The sequence below is a fragment of the Melozone crissalis genome, unplaced genomic scaffold, assembly GCF_028551555.1.
Source record: "Melozone crissalis strain CALT ecotype California unplaced genomic scaffold, PUWL_Pcris_2 ptg000027l_1, whole genome shotgun sequence".
Classification (NCBI taxonomy): domain Eukaryota; kingdom Metazoa; phylum Chordata; class Aves; order Passeriformes; family Passerellidae; genus Melozone; species Melozone crissalis.
Genome location: NW_026535805.1, coordinates 72,063,109 through 72,079,738, shown reverse-complemented (window position 1 = coordinate 72,079,738; position 16,630 = coordinate 72,063,109).

Here is a 16,630-nt window from a genome sequence, read left to right as displayed (position 1 = left end):
CCATGGTGAGGGCAGAGCAGGGAGCGTGCGGGAGTCCGAGGTGGCACCTAAGGACACGCACGGAAAGGCCTCACGATGTCGGGATCTGTGTCACGGCGTAACCGAGTGGTTTCCTTGCAGTTGCATAAAGCACATTCTTGCTTAAGGAGGGTGGTGAGGGAAGAGGTTCAAAGAACTAATAAAGCTGCTGCTGGGAAGAGTATAGGTCTTTTCCTGTGCAGCTTCCTGATTGAAACAAACTGTGTTACAGGTCACCACACTGGGAAAGCTAACAGAAGTTTATAACTCCCAAAATATATGTAACTTCTATGTTTTCTGTGTCTAATTTTGGTAATTTAACCATAAACACGAAGACATGTTGTCTTTGAAAGGCAAAATTATGAATATGCTGTCATAAAGTTTTAACACTTTGGTGTTTTATGCTTGTGTTCTGAAGTGTGAGCTAGATTTTCTCAAATGGTATAAAAAAACCCACAAACCTTACCATCCTTTGGAAGCAGGATTTGCTGTACATGTTTGGTGTGTGGCATGTATTGTTAATTAACCCAAAGCAGCACCCAGGCAGACAAAACACCAATCTGATTGTGCTGCTTCTGGGGTAGCTGAGGTTTCAGGTGGTGGGGTGACCTAGCAGAACCTTCCTTCTCAACAAATGGTTTGTTTTCTGAGACAGATAGTTTGTGACAGTGCTGGTGCAATTAGGTGAAGTTTACCTTATGCCTGTCTGAGTTGCCTTGGCCTAAAATTAGTACTGCAAAATTGCAAAATGAAACCTCTGCTGTGAGCTGTTCCTCTGAAGAGGAAGTACTTGGAGTGTTTCCTTGGAAATAAGGATGCTGACATGCCTTTCTAAAACTAAGACAAGTTTTGCTTCTCTGCAGCAAGATTCAGGAAATGTACTGATGTTATTACAGTGTTACAATTGTCCTACTATTAGTGTACTGGTATAACTACTTCCGTGGACACTTCTTTGGAATAATGCTGGCTGGTTTTCCATCCATTTAATTCTTCATTTCCATTACATTTCCCTAAGCATATAGCTTTCCCTGTGTTTGGGCACTGGTGTTAAATATTCTTACCAAGCACTTAACCCAGCAAGACTAAGGTAAAATTGCTCTTGCAGGCTTTGAATTAAGGGAACCCCAAGTGTTTCTCAGTGTGTGTATGATGTACCCGTTTAGTTTGGAGTGGTCTGTGCCCTGCTTCTGCCATCACTGGTATGCTGAGAAGTGCCTGTGTTTGGGTGTGGTAGTGGAAGAAAAAAAGTTAAGTTTCAGAGTAACCAGTACTTCCCCACTGAAATTATTATTTTTGAAATATATTCTGCATTCAGCAGCAGAAGCAAAGACTTGGTGACATTAACCATGTGGCACTAGATCCTAAGGACCATTCAGGCACAATTTAACTCAATTAAGACAGTCTGAGGAATCAGATGAGACTTCATCAAGATAAGGTTCTAGAAAGTCAGCTTTTGCCAGCACAGGCAGCACTATAATTGTAAGCAATTGATTGGAACAGTGATTGTCCTAATCAACAGAGTTATTTGGCTTTTATCTGACCTTTAATTTGTTGAACTAAACTGAAGCAAGTCTGATTTAGGTCAAAATAAGAATTCACATAGCCCTTTGCAGCAAATTAAACCCAGACAAACCAACATAGCTTTGCATGTAGACAAGCCCTAAGGCATCAAAATGTCCAACAGCAGTGACAAAGTGCTTGATGGCTGTCAGGGAACATGTGTTTTTACTTTCATTGTGGCAGGAAACACCATAGGGTCAAGGCTGCAAACCACTGTTTATATTGTTCTTTCTTCTACTTACTTATTATATAACCAATTTGCAGTGCCCCATTATGTGCTACATGGGGTGCCTTTAAAATTATATATTATAAGCATCTTTTTAAAATAAATAGTACCCACAAATTTTATTAATACTGGGAGTGGGAGAGCTGATTCATAACTGGCATTGTGCTAGATTTTATTGAATATGTACTTCGAGCATGACACCTGTTAAACAGGCAAGTCCTGACTCAAGACAGTATTTTGACCTCTGTACAGCCCTGATTGAGGTGGGAAAGTAACCTTTTCAGTGTATTGCTTTGGGATGGTGATGGAAATATCATAGTGGACCAAATATTAGGCTTTGTGCAGTCCATTTTCTTCTTTTCTTCCCCTTCCTTTCATTGCTCCATTTCTCCTTTTTTTTGTGTGTGTGTGTCTTCCTCTCATTCTCTTTCTATACCATTTTGACTTTGCTTCCTATTCCTTTTTCCTGAGACATGCTATTCATTTGATGCAGGACCACATCACAGGCCCCATCTGTTCTACACCATCTAACCATGATCTCACTTCACCTGTGGCCCATTTCTCATTAACCAGTCGTGCTTGCCAACACGGGACCACAGATTGGCTGGACAGTTTCTAGGGCTCGTTCATTTCACCACAAAATTCACTTCAAGTGGTGTCATGCCACTTGAATTTGGACATGAGTACCAAAGATTTCTTACTTATATATTAGGCACACGCTGTGGTTGCAGATTTTCTGGAAAAATTGCAGTGGTGGTGATCTGCCATTATGCCAGTGAAGTGTTTGTATGATGCCAAGTGAGAAGGGATTAGTTAAGTTGGAAAAAAAATGGAGGTTAGTACAGGAATTGTTAGGTGGAAAAACCAGCTGAAAGAAAACTGGAATAAATTTCTCAGTCTGCTTTGCTATATAGGAATAGAGATGGTGCTGGCCAAAGGGAAAGGATACACAGGAACAGGAATGAAAGGCAGAGATTAGTGAAGTTCAGCTCTGCTTATTTGGATACTGACTTATACTGATAAACTGTACCAAAAATTATGCCCTGAACTTATAATATGCACTGACTTTCAATAGGACAAATCTGTTTCTTAGGCCTGAGCTACTAAGGAATTGCCAACAGAAGTACAGAAGTACATTTCCCTATATATAAGACACTCAAAACACCTATTTCTTCTAAAATACTGTATATAATTACACATATTCAGAAAAAATTAATTAAAACTATAATCTGTATAGGAAAAGGTAAGTGAGCTGATTAGAATAATGTAAAAGGGAAAAATTAGCCCCAGGAAATTAAAGTGTTGTTATTTAAATGTTATTACCCCTATTAGTTGTTGAATTCTATGATTTTTCCCTAAAAGCACAAGGAGGAAATAAGTTCAGGACATCTGTTTTAGTGATGAAGACTATGTTGTGATACAGGAACTGTCAGTTACCTCACTCAAACTGGAAATAAGAGGAAGATTTATAGGTGCCAGAGGAATGAATTTCCAGAACACTCTTCCAGTAGCAGCAGTATGAGTGAAAATAAACCCCAATCTTTAGTTGTGGGTTAGGTGGGCTTTAGGTAAGGCTTAGTATTTTTGCAAAAAGGGATTCTATGGTATTGATGTTTTCAGTGACACTACTAGGAATAACCCAGGAAGTTTTGTAATACAAAATGACAACAACAAAGTCAAAGTGGAATTAAACATTTTACAGGTGTGCTGGTTTTGGCTGGGATGGAGTTGATTTTCCTTTCAGTAGCTGATGTGGGATAAGTTTCAGATTTGTGACCAAAACAGTGTTGATAATACAGGGATATTTTCGTTTTTGCTGGGCAGTGCTCACATGGCATCAAGGTCTTTCCTGCTTCTTATCCCACCAATGAGGAGGCTGGGGGTGCTTAGGGAACTGGGGGAGGACACAGCCAGGACAGCTGGAAGGGACATTCCACATCACATGGCATCATGCTCAGCACATAAAGCTGGGGAAGAAGTGGGGGGTGGAAATTCATCGCTGTGCTGTTTGCCTTCCCAAGTCACTGTTGGATGTGATGGGGCTCTGCTTTTCTGGGGATGTCTGAACACCTGCCTGCCCACAGAAAGCCATGAATGACTTCTTGCTTTGCATTGTGTGCATGCACAGCTTTTGCTTTCTCTATTGAAGTGTCTTTATCTCAGAAAACTCTTATGAGTTTTCTCACTTTTACCTTTTCAATTCTCTCCCCCATCCCACCAGGGGAGTGGCTGTGTGGTGCTTAGTTGGTGGCTGGAGTTAAAATTTGACAGTTTGAAAGGATATGAAGCAGGAATAACCCATTTGAGTCAGTTCACCTATATTCAGAATAATATATTGAAGCTATAAAAAGAAAATTACTAAACTCACTGGTGTATATGCATGAATTGTGCTAACAGACCTGGATATAGAATAATTAGGAAGCACTGAGTAAAGTTTTGCAGCACTGACTACTGCAATTACCTCAATGATTTCAGGAAAGCATCAACTAGCAAAGCATGGATCAGTAATCTTTTCTATCTGTTGTTAGTCACAACCTTGTGTAGGATCACTAAAAAAAGGAGGGCAGTGTCATAAGGTACTGGAAATGCTGCTGAAACATAAAGAAAGATTGCCTTACACCACCATGTCCTGAATACCCTTACACCCCAATTTCAAATATTTTTATGCACAAACGTTTTACATTGTGCCTATTTGTTTTCTACCTCCCTTTTACGATTGTTAAGAATTCACATTTTTAAACTTCACATATAATTTTCCCTGCCTGGATTTTGGACAAACACTGCACTAAATTCTGCTTTGCTATTGATCTTAAAAAAAAAAACTGGTACAGTGCTTTAGCAGAAAGAAAAACTGTACTTCTTATGAAAAGATTTTTTTTTCAAAAATGTTCTCTTACATCTTTGTAAAGAACTTTTCATAATTGATTCTAAGGGTAAAGGAGCAGCATGGTATTACGTATTAATTGGAATGTACAATTGAGTCAACTGAAAATATAGAGCTGGAATGGTAAAAAAAGTTACAGGCCAAGTATAAATAATGTGAGTAATACTGAACATGTAAATTAAGAGTCATTGAAGTCAAATATGCTGAGCTGTGAACATCTCTCCACTTTTGCAATGGACTGGAGCCTGGATCCTCTGTGAGCTTACACAGCTGTGTCAAGCTGAGATATGGTAAAGGTTAGTTTTCCTTCTGTGCCAGAATGTTATTGAACAAGCCAGCATGGGACATAGTGACAACTCACTATCTATTAACTATCTCCTATTGACTTCCTCAGAACTAGGAGGAGGTGTGAGACATGTTCATTCTGTTCACTTGCAACACATAAGAAATGGGCAGGTACTTTCCCCTGTTGCCTCCTTGGAAATTTTGCTTGTATTAAGCTCAACTTTCTGCATCAAGCAGTGAAGAACTGGGGCCTTGAGTTAAAACTCCTATTTTTCCAGATAGTTTACTAAGTGTTCAACTTCTGTCACTATCTTGCCTGTCTTATCCATCCTTCTGTTCTTTTCAGATAGCACCTTGCCTGGGAGACCAAGGAGCATCCTGCAGGTTAGCTGCAGCAGGCAGGAAGAAGTTTTTGAGAATAAAAGGTAGCCAGGTACTATGTATGTGTGCTCTACCATCTATACACACCTGTGGTTTAACCTACTTCTCCCCCTCTGATCAATCACCCCTCTGTTCCCCTCTGCCAATCCTGTACAGTACTTCTCATTTAGCATATCTTGTCTATTCATGAAACAAAAGATAGCACCCATCTTCTGCTGGCAAACCCACTCCTTGTCCTTTCTCTACCACCACTAATTCTGTCATCCTTCAAGCTGATGTGCTCCTTTTTCCTCTCATATAAGAGCTAGTTTTAGGTCATGGCTGCTCTTCTGTGAAGTATTTCCAATGACCTGTTTCCTCACCTCAGACCTTGTTTCCAAAATTCTTCCCCAGACTTGGGTCACCTCTAGCCTGCAGATGCTCATAAATTACCAGCTTTCTAGAACTTTCTCCAGGGAATCTTTAGTTTCTCCTTTCCACCCCCAGTTCAGGGTCTCTCTGTTCACCAGTTCAGGAGACAAAGTTTTCACTGCCCTCCTCACCCTTTTTCCTTACTAATCAGGAGCATCTCATCACCTTTGCACCCCTTCTTGGATGTTCTTGGGTTATTGATCCCTTCGGTTTCAGGCTTCACTTTGAGGGCCTGGCATTCCTCTGCTGATGCATTAATTTGGGGTTTATGTCAATCCCACACATTCTAGTCCAGTCCAGCTTTCCTCTAATAACTTCCTTCCCTTCTTCATTCCCTCCTCCAGCTTTCCTCAGAGGACTTTCACTTGTGCCTCCCTTTTTTTCTTTAAGCCTGAAACAACTGCACCCATCTTGTGAGCCAAATCCACACTGCCTTCATTCAAACCTCCCCATAAAATGTACTTTTGCCGTAACACCTATCCAGCTCGGATTCTTCTCCTGAAATATATCCCGTTCCTCTATAATAAAAACAAATCCTGTTTCGTAACAAAACAAAAAGAACTGAGCAAGAGACCGACTACACAACTAATTTTTGGCAGTTGCTTTCTGCCAAGAGCAACATGCTTGTTCTTATCCCACTCCTTTGGATTGTCCTCCCCGTGTGCCTCCTGTTTGTCCTTTTGTTTTCAGCTTTAGATTCCTTCCTGAGGGCTCCTGGCCTGATCCTGTGCTCACACTGGTGTGAAGTGAGGAGTAGCTCTGCTGCAGCAAACAGAGCTCTGGCAAGGCGAAATTTCTGTGGAAGGCGATCCTCCCTTTGTTTTAATATTAGCTAATAAAGCCTGCGCACAGCTCCAGCACAGCACTCTGGTTTTAATTAATAAAAATTAGCATACCCAGCTACATACACTCTTCTTTTTCCCTCAGCTACTTTGAAGAAAACCCCTTTGTATGTCTTCCTGGTTGCTCTGTGTATTGACATTAAAAAACCCCAAACGAATAAAACCCCAAACCCAAAGTAGCATCAAACTCCCCCGCAAACAAAAGGCCCGGGTGCTGCCGGTGGCGGGCGGCGCTGGGAGCAGCCCCGGCTCCCGGGCCGGCCCAACTCCCAGCCCGCCGCCCCTTCCTCCGCCTTTGCACAGTCCCGCTGCAGCGACTTCCCAGTCTTAATTGGAGCCTCTGGGCATTATTGTATTATTATTATTTAATAAACAACCACATAAAACACTGACATTTAAATAAAAGTAAAGAAAGGAAAGCTCTGACTCCTAGTCTGCTTTGTTTTCCTGTTGGTTTGGGTGGAAGCAGGAGCAGGTTTTCTCTACAATACCCATGCTCACAAAACACAGGCTTACGTTTCATGTTATAGGAAAGAGAGCCCACTGTAGATGAGCAGGCCAGACCTACTGCAGCTGTCAATTCCTGTTGCAACATAAGGCGTAAAATAGAGAGTAATAAACTGAACATTCCTGAATAAAAGGCCCTGCTTTTCTTTCCTGAGCTACAATTTGCAAGTGTTTAGCCCCATTTTCTGCATTGTGACCCCCAGCATGTCCTTTTGAGTGGTTATCTGAAACTCTCAGCCGCAGGGATGCTATTAAAAATAATAAATAGAAAAGATAGTTTTATTTTTGCATTTGATTGTTTGAGGCATTGCTGTGTGAGTTATCAAGACAAAAGAAAATGTGGTATCCTTGGAGTGAACGCAGAGGAGCACAACTCGTTCAATAAAGTTTTGAAAGAAAAACAAAGAGCTAAAAGCCAGATCTGACTCCTTTAGAAACAAGTCTAAAATGAGACAGGATTCAAAGTGCTTAAAATACTTTGGTGGCAAGCAACAAAGAAGCGTCTGTTACTAGAATTGATTGAATTAAGGAAAGGGAGAGAAAATCTTGAGAACTTTTAAAAAGTGGTTTTAATGTGTGGGGAGTATAAGGACAAAAATTCTCCCGGGCCACAGCTAGAAGCCTGAATCAGCATAGCAGCTTTTCTTGAAGAAAGTGAAAACTAGACAAGGGCGAGTACGAACACCCTCATTATCCTTTTTCATTGTGGATCAAAGAGGAGGAATTCAAAGGGCTGCCAGGTCTCCACTTTCCTGCAGTGAGTCTAGAGTGTGGGCTCCGTTTATTTCCCTTGCATTAGGCAATGCTTCTCTATTACTCTAAACGATCCAGTCCTGAAATGGACTTCTTGTGAGATCTGAATTCTGTTTACTGGTTTGTGTTTTTCAAGTACTTAGTAGGAATGAAACATTCCAGCTGTTTATAAAAATTATGTATATATGTGCTTTAATTCTAGGGAGTTCACCCCTCATTCTTCCCAACATTTCATTACACATTTGCTTTCCTGTATGATATATTAAAAGTTTAATGCAGTGGCTCACTTGCATTTACATATAAGGACTGTAATAATTCTGTGATGTTGCTTGGAACTTCTGTATGAACATGTTGTATAGAGTCAATGTGGGCATGACAAATGCATTGTAGATTTTTTGTAGATAAATTCACATTCACAGTCAGTGAATGCAAATATGAGTGAATTTGTGTGCAAGTTTTAATATCTAAGCAGAGCTAATAAGTGCATGACACCTGTAACCACAACTGCCAGTGCAAACAGAAACTAGTTTTAATGCATTTGCACTGTTTTAAAAGTCCTGGGCTTTGAAATATTTCAGCTGTAATGGTTGAGAAGTGTTCATCCTCCAGCAGGTATTTAAGTGTATGGACTCTGTTATTAGGAGTACTGAGTTTATTAGCATCTGATATGCAAAAATCCTTGTGAAAACAAGTACCAGAATGGTGAGGACTGCCTTATGAAGCAATCTGTGGCTTTTAAGGACATTATGGAAATCTTACTGCAAAATGGATTAAAAAGTGCTGGTTGATGATCTTAGGGAGATGGGTGTTAGGCATGGAGATTTTTTTGGAAAGCAAAATAGGAACTTATTGGAAGGGTACTGTATTTCCCTGAGTGGCTGTATAGCCAGTTAGAGCCCTGGTCTAGAAGCAAAGAGCTTGCTCAGGAAAGGCACTGCAGGGACATATAATGTAAGGAAGAAAAGTAATGTGTTTGGATATGGGGTGTAGTAATTCCCTAGAGGGTGATGGAGTGACTGCTTTTTGTGAGAATACTGAGGCAAAATATATTAAATTGTTACCAAAGTTGTAGAAAAGTATGTTCTGTAAAGCTTTCTAGTGCATTTTATCAAAATCATTTTATCAAGGCTAGGTTGTATGGGGTCTAGTGGAGTTGGAACTAGATTATCTTCAAGGTGACTTCTGACCCAAACCATTCTATGATTCTATGAAAGTGTTCATGTCACAAAAAGGAGATACGTGCAAGTCTAAGACTTTAATCGACAAAAAGGCAGAATGAACCTCTTTCACCTCTTTTTTTATTCATGAATACAAATCTTTGCTTGTTTCTGTATTGGGTAGAGGTAAAGTTGTCCTTAATTGGCCTGCAAAATATTTCCTAGAGATGTAGTTCATGTTTAACATGTGAAGGAAATTGTTTTGAATTCACTGGAAGTCCACCAGCTCTTTCTAAATAAAACTATATTAGCGTAGATGTTGAAGTGCTACAACGAAAAATATGTTTCTCAGAGAGAGGAAATTAAATTGTCTTTGTATTTGCATTTCTTTAGAGCTCAGTCACAGTGATTTATTGATGGAAAATGAGAAGGAGACAGTCTTCAAAATGGCCAGTCAACTGAAGAAGCCAGTCTGGGAACATCTGTATCTTCCCACTTGAAAACCTCACCTGTTGCTTGCTCCTACAGAGTACCTGGAAATACCGGTAAAAAAAAAACCTACAGTAGTGCCATTGTATTTTAGCAACTCTTTTTTCTGTATAGCATTAGAATGATGTCAGAGGTTGATGACATATTAGGTTGTTCCAGTGAGAACAAATAATTTGGGGGCAAAAACCAATGAGGACCCCGTCAGACACTTAACAATGTTTTTGGTTTTCATGTACTGATTCATCAGTGTTTATAGGCCTCCAACATGTAAATCACCCTGAGGTAATCTGGAAGGGAAGGATATGAATAAGCCAATTAAATTGGCAAAGAGCCTAAGGAACACCCTGTTTAGGGATAAAATCACGCCTCTCCTAGTGCCGGTAATTTTGGAGGAAAAAATAGACTTAAAATCCTTGCAGAGTTACATTTCTTTGTAGAGAGAACCAATTTAGAAGACTTTGGTCTTCTTCTCTTGTATGTGTGAGCTTGGGTAACTGAGATAAGGCAGTAAGTGATGTGTTTTCTGCAAGTAACTTTAATTTTGATGACACAGACGGATGTCATCCAGGTTGCAGAGGGTGTAGGAGCTAGTTGCCTCATTTATGGTAATTATTTCGTATTCAGTTTTATGATATGAGCATTCAAAGGACACTGAATTGCCCTTCATCTTTGCAAGTACCACCTCTTTTCTTTCTTTTTTTTTTTCCCAAAGGGAGGTACAATTTTCCATCAGAAAGCTTTTCCACCCCACTTAGCAGTTACTAGCATACATTAAGGTGCTCTTTATCTAAATAATAACAAAATCAATTACTCTTTTTTTGCCATATGCCAGGTCTGTGCCTTCAGAGGTGTGATGTAACAGGAAAAGAGGCAGAGGTGAAGAGAAGTTTTCATTGAAAGTTGTACAGAGGGAAAAGTATTTCCATTCTCAGTTTACTTCCTTATAGTATAAATGGATTCTCTGAGTTTTCAAGAGGCTTACTGCTTGCTGGAAGACTGGCTCTGTTTTGCTGTTATCCCACTCAGGTCTTTGAACTCGCATTCAATTCCAGTCAGGAAAATAGATGTCTCTCTAGAAGAGACATATCATGTGTGTGCCCTCACTGGAGGAAAGGCCCAGGCAGAGCTCAGATGTGACACCAGACACTTTACGTGGGAGTGGATCATTATGACCTCTCCAAGTGCCAGAGAAGCTGTAATTGGCATTTGTACATTATTAAGCGCCAGAGAATTTAACTGTAAACAGGAATCCATAGGAAATCAGGAGTCACCAGTTACATTGCTCATAGAGCTACTCATTTAAGAGCAGCTTTTGGACATTTTTCAGATGCCATTTAGAGTGGGGGAGAGGTAACCTCCCCTTTTTTTCTTCCATCATCTTCCATCTTCGTTGTAATTCTAGAGTCGTGTTCATGGTTGAAGGGAAGTAACTTCCTGAAAACAAAAACAGGCAGAAAGCAACAGAGACATGATATCACTGGAGACACTGCTATCAGTCCTCTGAATGCCTTGGAATTGACAGCATCGGGAGATCCTAGATATAAATGCCCCGATGGACAAAAGACCCAGATAAACATAGCTGTTGAGATGATTTCAGTGCCTCTCACCTAACCCCAGCCTGATAGCTCAGCATCTAGCTCATACCAGTCTTCACACCCTATGGAGACAAAGAGATGCCTTCCAGGAACAATCTCTACCAGCCCAAAGTAAGAATAAAAGGGATGTGATGTACACTCTTTGTCTATCTGTCTGCATTGTGTGCTGAGGAGGGCTAGATGACCATCTGAATTTTTTAGACAGCGGGTGATCAGGGACATGATTCCCAAGTTTACTGTTCAGCTCTTGCCATACATTGCTGGCAGCAGATCAAACTCCTGTTACTAGATGAGGATGAGAAATTTTGCACCACAGGTTTAATTCAAGGATCCCTTTTGTTTTGAACTGGAACTATAGATTCACTCATCTTCTTGGAGGTGTCTCTGGCTCTTATTCACTTTCAAGCATTCAGGAACTGCTCAGAGCAGTGGAAAAACAGAAATAGCTGCTTTCACTTCTCTTGTTGGTGTATGTGCCCTGAAGAAACAGGAAGCAAAGTAAGGTTAAGCTGGGTTTAAAGGAACAAGATAATGTTTGGTAGAGGAACGGAAAAATGCATAAGCTGGCCATGTCTTTAACTTCAGTGTACATAAACTGTTGCCAGGTCCTCAGGAAAACAAGGGATTAGGGAAATAGTCAAAATCTATGCTGCATGAAACACAGAGCACATGACACAAGCCTGAGCCCCTTTGTCTCAATAGACAGCGCTCTAGAATTGCTGTGACCTTACTTCTGCCCTTGTTAGTCTGAAATATGTAGCACAGCTGTAGGACGTGGTTCATCATTTATCAAGGGAAAATGCAGTTCTGGATGGGAACGTGGAGGTGAAAAGTGTTCTGCACACCACGTTCACTTTCATGTTGTAACTTGCTGCTTGGAAAAAAACAGAACGTTTTGTCTTCTTGTAACACTGGTGAACAGCTCCTTATCATAACCTTGTAAGAGGCTTCAAGTACATTCATGAATAGGAAGATGATTAGGATGACACATCAAGGTTTTCCAAATACTTTTTTCTATTCATACGCATCCTCTATTACTATATTTTTCATAGTTTTCTTTCCAGAGCAAGGTGTTTCTAATTTCTGGTGTGATTGGTAGATAACATCCTTTCACTCTTGGTGGCCCAGCTTGCTGTGAAACTCAAGCTGAGCAGTAGGAAAGTGAGTTTACGTGAGGGACTGTCAGACCTAAAGCAGCTACTTTAGCTGGAAGGCCCTGCAATGACCTTTGCAAAGGAGGCTACTATTGCTCTGAGCAGTTACTGTGACAAAACCCAAGGATAAAACCCCATTTAGCCTGACTAAAATGTTTAGTGGGAAAGGACTTACATGGGGGATTTAAAGGATCTAATTTGTAGGGTAGAAAGAGGAAGATATCTATGTAGCTGGGGAACAATTGAAAGTGTTACTCTGGACACATCCATAAAACATCATGCCAGGTAGGATATTTTCCCTTCCTTCAAGTATTTCCCAGGCTGGGAGTCTGCTTTGGCCACAGCTGCCTCTCTTCAACAGTCCATTAGAGTCCTGAGACTGGGTTTTGAGCCACCTGTGTAGGAAGGCTGTAATACTTCTCTCAGCTTGCAGCTGAAGAGTCAAGTGTATAGCCTGGTGTGCTTTTTTTGAGGAGAGGACTCATATTAATTACCCTACATCTAAGGAAATCTAATTTCAGAGCACAAGGACACAGAGGAAAAAAGGAAGCCTGATTTTTCCAGAATTCAAATGATCATGTTAGTGCAGAGATTTGTGTCACAGGGAATGCCTCTGGGCCTTCTTGCCACCGGGGTTGTTAACAGAGGGCAGGAAATCAACTGAGACCAATGACTTCAGTGACAAATGTCAGGGGAGTAGAGGTGGTATCTTTGGCATTAGGCTGAGGGGGCTACAGCTGGTGGTGCAATGGCTGAAAAGTTTACCCTGTGTCTCATTGCTTCTAGGGGTGTAAATGAGCACTGACCATACGGACCAACAGCACAAGTTTCACCACACTGCTGAAGTTAAAAACTCTGGTGGTTCCCTCTTCTCTAAAGTGTTCTGCAAAGCCACGTTTGGGGTATAAATGGTATGGACATGTCCAGTTCAGTGAGGTAGAGTTAGTAGAGGGGGTAGGTTGAGTTTATATTGTAGTCTCACTTTCTTGATTCGACAGAGCAAAGAGAGAAATCCCAAAGCCATGTATTTTGAGGTTTACTTCAAGTCAGTTACAGAGAGCAAATGAAAAAAGTAGATAAGCTTTTTGAGATCACCACTCTGATATCATACACTCCTGTCTGCTTTTCCAACTCAGCTCACTGTTGCTACCCCTGTACCTGTGCAGCCCCAAGGACCAGTTAACACCTGCTCTTTGCTGTCTGGTGCCCTCTGGTGCTGCGAGTACCTGTCCAGGCTACGTCCCATTGCACCCTTGTGCAGCTGTGGGAGCCAGCCTGTACCCCAACGGGGACCCAGGCTTTTCCCCACTGCAGTCTGGAAGCGGCAAGGGCGCTCTGTTTTGCCTTGGAGCAAGTGGAATAGGCCTGGGAAGTAGGAAAAAGCTTCTCTATCCCTATGTCTGTCCTTGAAGGAGGAGAGTGGGAAGTGTACAGGACTGGTCCCCTTCCAAGCATATCTCCCTTGCTTTACTCCCTTTCCCTTGCTTTAGCCTCTAACTTCTATCATCCATACTCTTTTATTACTGTTACCTTCACAGAGTTGCCTGGTCTCACTGCTTGTATCTTCCTCCTCCAAGGTGGAGGAGCTTCTCTTCCCCCTGGCTATTCCCACCACACACTGATCCTGCTCCAGACACCTCATACTGCAGTGCCCATGGCTCAGTAATGATTGGAGTTTACACATGCTCAGTTTTATTGTTCAGAAAACAGGATTACAGTATCTTTGCTGTCATTCTTCTTCCCTTTAATTTATCAATGCTAATTGATTGATTCATTGGCTGATTGATAGTGGCTCTCTGGTTAAACAGTCTCCCAAACCCAAGCAACAGCCACATGCCTATCCTTCCCACATATTTACCTGGGGCATCCATAATGTATTAATCTCTGGAAATTACTTAGGGCCTTTTCTAAATTAGGTTGTACAAATTGGCAGGGCTCATTTTGCTGTACTTACAGAAAACTGATAACAGAAACAGATAGCAACAACAGGCTCACTCACAGGTTGTTTTCTTGATTTGGTCCAAGTAGTTTTTAGTTTTTCAGGAAATGAGTGGATCACTCAATGACTGCAACTACACACTGATGGCAGGTTCTTGCCTGCAAGCCTGCTTCCCCACACCTGATGCTTGTGCCCTGTTCAGTTTAGTTCTTCCTTCCTGAGATGGTCAAATGCTGTTCCTGATGATGTTGTCACAGTCAGTGACACAGTCAGTCAGTAGCTGTATGGAAAGACCAAGCTTCAGGACATTTTCAATCTGATTAGCTAAAACATCATTAGCATGGGCTGTCCTGGCAGATTCATGACCTGAGGGCCATCTGCCTGACAAATTTCAGTTCTCTGCCACAAGGAGCAATTATAGGAAGAAATCCACAACATTTTTTTCTGTTGTTTTTGTTTGCTTCTGTCTTTCTTTGTTTCTCTTTTTTTGACAAATATCTGTTGGAAACAGCTAAAGTGATTAAACACAAAATAAGATATCTGCCCCAAACTCAACCAAACCAAATCATCAAACCCAACTAGCAGACAATGAGCACTTGACAGGACTAAGCTTGAAACTTGTGAGCTGGAACTGATAAAGGGTTGGCAGAGATGTAAGAAACAGAAAATAGGACCTTATAAAGAGAAGTTGGGCAACCTTCAAAAAAGTGGTGCTACCAGTCCTGTCAATGAATACTTAGATATGGCCCTTGCAGATTGCAGGTCTTTGATGCAATGCTCACTGGTGAGTCACTTGGAAGATCACTAATTGAAGGATAGAAACTGGCCTGCTGTGGCCTGCAGCCATTATGAGCTGTGCATTTTTTGAGAGGTGTTTGTTGCAATACCCTCTATTTTCTGCAAATGGGGTGTGGCTCTCCCATTCCTGGTAAAGTGACTGGTGCAGCTTTTGGTTGGGAAAATATGGGTGCTGTTGCATGACAAGCTGGACTTCCCCTAGGAGGGAAGTCAACTTCTTCCTCTCCAGTACAACATCTGGGGTGTGACAATTCCCAAAAACACAATGGAACCACACAGAAATCTGGCAGCTTTACCCAGTTTGTAGTTATATGGATCTGCCTCATAAAAACATCTGAATCACACATTTCTCACTACCTATCTACCTGCATAAACACAACCCCATCCTGTTCTCAGGATCTGAGCCTTATATTCTCAGACTATGGCTCCGTTTCCTTTTTTCATCAGAGGTCTTGTGACTCTCACTCCTTACGTAATTATTTGGCTTTAGTGAAAACAGCTGTGTTTCAGCCTGCAATTAAAAATGACAATGTTAAATACAGGCACACAAAGTTTATTTGGCTCTGATGCATTAGAGAACTCATTCTTCATGCAGGATGGGAGGGACACCACACTGAGCCTCACAGATGACAGAGTGCAGATAAACAGCCATCCTGCAGTTGGTTCCATGGTGGATAAGAAACCCCTACAGCTCCTTGACTTCTTTTCACACTTCCGCCACTCTGCTTTGCCAGACCACTCACTTGGCCGGTTGAAGATTGCCCAGTCAACTCTACTGGAAGCCTGGGATCATGGAGAAGGTGACAGACTGCAGCACTGTTCTGCAAGTATGGGAAGCATGGAATTAGCTTTGTGGAGGTTGCAAGGAAGGAGCAGTCTGGTGAGTATTCACAGACACTGCATCCAGTCTGGTAGGGAGAAACCAAAATGTACTTTCCATGTTTATGGGAACATGGAGTTTGCTGTGCAAAGCTAAGCTGATTAAGTCTGGTATCCTACTTCAGACCACACTGGCTGCCAGAGGAGATGCGAGAAATGCTGTAGTAAAACAAAGATTTTTCCATGAAGCGTGGACAATTCTTGTCATTCTACAATATCTAGGTCACTAGTTAATCCTGTCAACAACTAGTCACCAGCATGAGTTGAGAAGGGTGAAGGCTTTACACTGAGCTGTTCTAGTCAATGCCATACATGATTCCTCTCACTTAGCTGAAGCAATAATGAACAAAGAATGATACCCTCCTCACCCTGTTCCTTCTGAAATATGTGATGAACCCTGTATTATTAGCAAAGGTGTAGGTTCAAACCTGTCATTATCTCACAGAGAGCGCAGTAAATATCGTGACTAAGCATTAACAGTGTGTCAACAATGATCATCTGTAAGTCTCATTGGCATGCTTGATGTGAACTGAACCAGGTTGTCAGCTGCCTTCTTCAATGAGAGTGCAGCAACTACTCTGAATAACCATCTTCCATCGCTGCATACTACAGGTAAAAAATACAGGTGAACAATATTTTACACACACAGATATGCAACTGATTATATTACAAAGAAATGCAATAACGTGTAGTTTGTTTTGCACTTTTAGGAATTTGAATGAAGAGATCTCATTACCCAGAACCAGCATGCA